The sequence below is a fragment of the Rattus norvegicus genome, chromosome 19, assembly GCF_036323735.1.
Source record: "Rattus norvegicus strain BN/NHsdMcwi chromosome 19, GRCr8, whole genome shotgun sequence".
NCBI lineage: Eukaryota > Metazoa > Chordata > Mammalia > Rodentia > Muridae > Rattus > Rattus norvegicus.
Window position 1 is genome coordinate 5,206,832 of NC_086037.1, and position 6,199 is coordinate 5,213,030.

The following is a 6,199-nucleotide window of genomic DNA, read 5'->3' on the forward strand; positions in this document are numbered from 1 at the left end:
AAAAGCAGAGGGACTGTGCATCTTCCTGTGTGCCCTCCCTGATTGTTACCTCCTGGACTTGTTGTTTCTCATTTGAGAACAGCCCGTCTTCTGTCTTCCTTGACCCTTGTAAATGGTACCAGTCATACCAGACTCAAATAATCCATGGATGCAAGTAATGGGAGGAGAAACATAGAAATACTTGATGGAGATAATAAAAAGTATATTCAGAAAATTATGATGCTTACTTTCTTTTTTTCTTTTATACAGGGGAAGAACTTTCTTCAACAATAAAGGGGGAATAAAGCAACAGTAGAACTTGAAGAGAAGATACTATGTATCAGTATTGTTGCTTGGTAAGTTAATATTTAAATTTGGGGAAATCTCAATATGCATGTTTAGCTCCAAATAAGGATTCAGGCTCAGAAAAATTTCCTTCCCTCAGTGGTTATGTTACCGAATTGTATTATTTAACATAGAAAAAAGAATATCAAGCCTCAAAATCATAAGCAACTCTCTGTAGTAAGCCATTCTATAATTTTCAGATGTCTTATGGTTTCATTACCACATACACTTTTCTGTCTATTCTTACATTTTAGACTTCGATTATTCTATGCACTTGCTTCTTTTCTTTATGTACTTATGTGTTATGTTTAAATATTTTTAAAGATATCTAGAATTCCGGTTAGCATTGAGAAAAAGATTTAGCTCTATGTAGTTGCCTACATTAGCTGACCAATAAGAAATGGATCTTATTCTTGTGCGAGATTTCAAAGCCTTAAGCTATAGCTATTCTCCTAGTTCACATTCTTTTCTTATCACTGAATGTTTACAAATAATGAAGGCTTATTTTTCTTATTATTCTAAATGCTAGGAGGTCTGCCTTTGATGGATTGACTCTGCTGAGACTTTCTTGCTCCTGAGGAATATTTGCAGAATTCCAAGGCAGTAACAGAACCCACATAGAAGATACAAGCTTATGGGCATCCTTCTGCCTTTTCTTATGGGTCACTTTCAAAACTGAGGGCTTCACTGTCCTGGGGACATCAGATCCTAGTTACTCTGCTTATGCACAGGAATCAATTACATATGACATTAAAGATGATTCACATTCAACATAAATTTTAGGGTAACACATATCTAGACCACAGAACCTGCATTTCTTTCACTGCACTCATAAAACCAGGAGCCTCAGTTCAGTGTGCTATCAAAAAGCACTAGGAAGCAAGCAAAATTTGCTTCGTGTTGTTTACTAAGACCATAGCTGATACCTAAAATCCCTCTCTGTCTCTGTTTTCTAAATCATTAAATGGTCATGTAACAATACCTTCTGAAGAACGTGATTATGGTAGGGTCAGAGGAACCGATCACCAGTAAAGATCATTAGTTTTGCTTCCAGAAGAACCAAATTTGATTCCAGCTACCTACATAGCAACTTGCAACCATGTGTGATCCTTTTCCCACAGAATCTTATGCTCTTTTCTGGCCTCCGTGTTTAGTACATACATGTGCACAGACATACAGAAAGAAAAATACTCATGCATTGAAAATATTAAGAGGAAGTAGTTTTGCATATGAAATTAGCGCAGGGATATAATGTGCCTAGATGTAAGCAGAAATGAAGCATCCAGAGATACTGAACACCATGAAATAAGCATGTAATTTTTATGTAATGTAAAATGCATAGAACTACGTTTAGGAAAACACAAGTAAATTTGAACAGTTTAGATGCAAGCACCAATCCGCTTCTCTACTACTGTCAAGTTTTGATACTGATCTCTTAATCTCTCACGAACTGTGTTTCCATCATATACAACTACAGCATAGGCAGGAGTCAGCAAGCCCATGGCACTACTCAACTCACATTTCTTTTCAATTTTCATCAAGTGGGTTGCTGGATTCCCCATGGTGTGAGTAAACAATGCAGCATCCCATGTTTTTCTCGTCAATAAGAGAACATTCATAAAACTGTTGTCTTGATTTTTCCATGTGTGACCATTGATTGTAGGAAAAATATCTTTTCAGGTGAACCTCGGTTTGTGTCTTATTAATAGGTTCTTTTGGTTCAGTTCAAAGCTTGTTTCTTAACCCTCAGTATCATAAAAGAGCTATCATGGTTTTGTTCCATTGCATCCTGTTCAGAAGAGCATGACTTAGTCTGTTATTACGGCTATGCCAAACTCATCACTGGAATTAAATGACTTTTAACACTTCCCAACACATGGCTTTTATTTTTCCCTAATATGCAATATTTTTATGGAGGAAATAGTGATGAGGAGATCATTTGAAATGCTATGAATCTGAAAATCTGTATCAAGAATTCTCCTATTAATACGTCTTAGTGGTATCATCTTGTTTTCCTTACGATTATAAAGTCCAGGTTTTGCAAATTACTCCATTTCTTCTAATTCTATTAGGTTTCATTTTCTAAGACAGAAAGTCTGTTTCATCATGTGCATATTCATTCATGATTTATATAATTATGGAATTGTTTACTTAAATCTCAAAATTGGTTTAGAATTGGCAAGATGCTATAGCATGCTTCTTTCCCATGTGCCTTGAACACTAGAAAAATTATGACCCACCCCCTTTCTTCAGGGACACAAAAAGAAAAGCATGGCATAGTCCAAATTTTGGAATGACTCATATTTGGGAATGAATTTAAGTTCTAGCCTCTTTTCTTTGGACGGCCTAATGCTATTCATGTATATTATACAAATGTGTGAGTGAATATTCAAAAGAGATTAAATATGGTTAAAAAATAGATTTTATCTTGTATACATTAGGCATTATTATGAAGCAATCTGAATATTAGATTTCACTATCATTCCATCTTGCAATTACTTGACTTCACTGGAAAGGAGGATGAGAAGTGAGCCTGCCATTGCAGATGAAATAAATCAAAAAAAAAAATTGGCAATTTTGACAGCGTTTTCTTCTTTCCTAGAAGACAATTGTCTTAGCTCCCTAAAGATCTTTTCAGTAAAGCTGCTAAGATGGTGACAGTTTATCAGCATGCTTCAGAAGAGTTTGGGGGAAGTAAAATCCTAATATTAAAATACCCAGTCCCACAACAACAAACAGAATTCAGGCTCATTTCCCTCCTACCTAGAATTTAAAATTCCAGTCAGGATCTAAGCAAAATGGGAACCAATTTGGCAAGGATGGCTTTCCAGTGTCTGCAGGAAACAAATCTGCCAACATCCTCCACTGTCACCTCGGTTCCAAGCTGAAGGATTCAGTGTGGTTATTTGTAATTTCAACTCTTGAAACCACGATGTGGACATCAGAGTTTTTCACTAGGTATGGAAGCAAAAGATCTTTCATACAACAATCAATACAACAAAATGTTATTTGAAAAAAAGAGAGAAAGAAAACCAGGATAATTTAGCCCCCATCATGAAAATAGAAAACTAAGTCTTCCAAGTAGAGGTGGTCTATAACACTGAGACAAGGCTAAGAGGATTACCAAGATATCTAGGAATCCAGGACCATGGTTCATGCTTTGATCCTGGGAGATAAGCTTTTTACCTCTGGTCACTTATTAAACTATCCTTAGTACCAGAGTTATAATATTTAGCAAATTACATATGAATTTTCTAGTGGTGAGACCTGTCTCTCTAGGGAGCAGTTTGCAACAGTTTAAGTCCATGCTCACAAAGACTCAGTGAAAAAAGGTTTTGGTGTTTAATTAACAATGTCTGCCATCGTCACAAATTAAATCATGGTATCCTATATCATAGAATGTTTCATAATGAAACATATGACTGAGTCCCATAATTCACTTCTTTTCTCGATTTAATGTTCTAACATATATCATTAACTCTTCCTTGAATCAAATATTTTGCTACGTATATAAGATGAAATCTTAGTCAAAGAAAACTTTTCTATATCACACTTTTCCATGTCAGAATATGAATTCTATACAAGTCTTTTGTACAACTGGTAGACACAGATAATATCAAATTATTAGCATTTGATAGGTATTCAGTAAGGAGAATTCGAGGTCACTGAATGACTCCACACCCTTTCCGAAAGGTTTGTGTGCTATATTCCATTTCCCATTGGCGTTTTTGACAGGAGCAGGAATCAGACCACTTTGTAAAACTGATTACATTTAATATGATCAACAGTGGCAGCGAACTCACTCCCTAAAACATTAAAATGTGTTCATTTAATCAAACCGATAGTTCTGGAATGTTCACACACGTTAGAGAGTGGATACAACAATAAAGAGTAACGTAAAATCAACCTAATAATGTACTGAATTTTCTTTGACGTGTTGTGGTATTTCTTGTGCATTGTGTTTTCTAAAGAGCTGACAGGTCCGTCCATTTGTTTATCACCCCGACATCTTCGCAGGTCATATTTTCTATCACCAGCTCCCCGCTCACTTTAGTGATCTCCCCACAGCTCGGGGTCACGGTGTTGGCACACAGCAGATATGTCTAAAAAGGTAAAGAGAAAGCCATCTCGATCACGTCAGGCTGTCAAATGCCTGGTTCGAAAGAACAAAGGAGGAGCTGTCCAACTATGTCTGACCCCATCGCCCTTAGGGGAAAAAAAACTTTCTGGTTGTTAGCTTCTATTAATAAGACCATAAAAATGAGCGTCAGCCCATTACTAAGGACTTATTATGTACAGGACGCTTTACATTTTTATTCTAATCTTCACAACAGTCCTTTCTGAAATACTTCAAAGTACTCTGATCCATTCCCAAGTGTTTACGCTATATTTAAAAATGTGCTCACTTCTCTATTCGCATGGACGTCTATTACAAGGCATTAGTTTTACATTAGGACCTATCAGGATCCTGTGGATGGCCACATTAGGACCACCTTCTGCCACTCGCATTAGAACCTGCAGGAGTCTGATGTGATCATCGTCTGAGCACGTCTGACTTTAACATCAAGGAACGATATCTTTTACACTGAGTGGCTTTGACATATGGGGTGTTTATGGGATTCTTCCTGGTCTTCATATGGTCCTATTTGAAAACTTTGTAAAGAGCATTGTTTTTGGAGTCAAATAGGTCACTGCTTTTATCTATGGGACCTTGCCAAAATTATACAGAGCTCTCTTACTTCCTCATCCATAAAAGGGATATTTAGCTGTTGGAAAATGTTGAAGAGAAAAACGGTGTATAAAAAAAAGCAAGTGTAACACATGCTTATAGTTTTATGTACATTGACTTAGCAATCAATAGATAATATATTTAAAGTTGTCCGAATTTTACTCAGCCAGCATAGCATAATATATGCTACACAGAAAGGAACAGTTTATGGATCCCCCTCTCAAAAGATGTCTGTGCTTATTTACACATATTTATAAGTGTTTAGAGGAGATTAAAATTTCAGTCACTTGATTCACTTTAAAGCTAAAGAATAAAATAGCAAAGCCTGAGCAACTGACCTTTGTCCTTCGTCCATTCATATACAGTCGTCCTAATGAAGAACTGGAGATTGGTGTTCTCATTATGATGTTTATTGGCTTATCCAACATCTGCAGGATTTAAAAATAACCTTTCCCTCTTTCATTAATTATGATGCAAGTTTATCACATGCTTAAATAGATTCAGCAGTGAAAACTCATAAAATATTCATCAAGAAATATACAAGCACTGAAAATATTAAAACGTTGGCATGGAACATTAAAATGTATTTGTTGGTGTTCTGCAACTAACATGGTAGCAATACATTGCCGTGTTCCATACTGAGAAAGTCCCCAGGCAATTATTTCATTGTTAGAAACCACTTGAACTAATATTTGACATTTTTCAAACTCTTCATGATCCTATTACGATGTGTAGCCTTTGAAAGTTTCATAGCCTTAGCTCCACCCTCATTAGCAGATGCTGTAACTGCTTCAGTTCCAAAACACGATTTCAGTGACTTGGAAAATGTTCTGCAATAACACTCATTGAAAGCATTTACAACAATATTTCTCATTATGTTTTGATGAAATATTGGCTCGTGAAAACAAATTCAACCAAGTGGAGAGGTTCTTGAAAAGGAATTCATACATTTCAGTAGTGGCTCTGAAGAATGCATTTTTGAGGATCTTTGCAATGAACCATATAATGCTGGGGTATTTTCTTTCTATAGATTCTATTCATTCTGTGCATTGGTAAAGAAAGAATTAAAACTATTCAACAGCAAAAAAATGATATGTTCAACTCTTATTTTCAAAGTTTACCCTACCACTGTTGATTTACAACTCC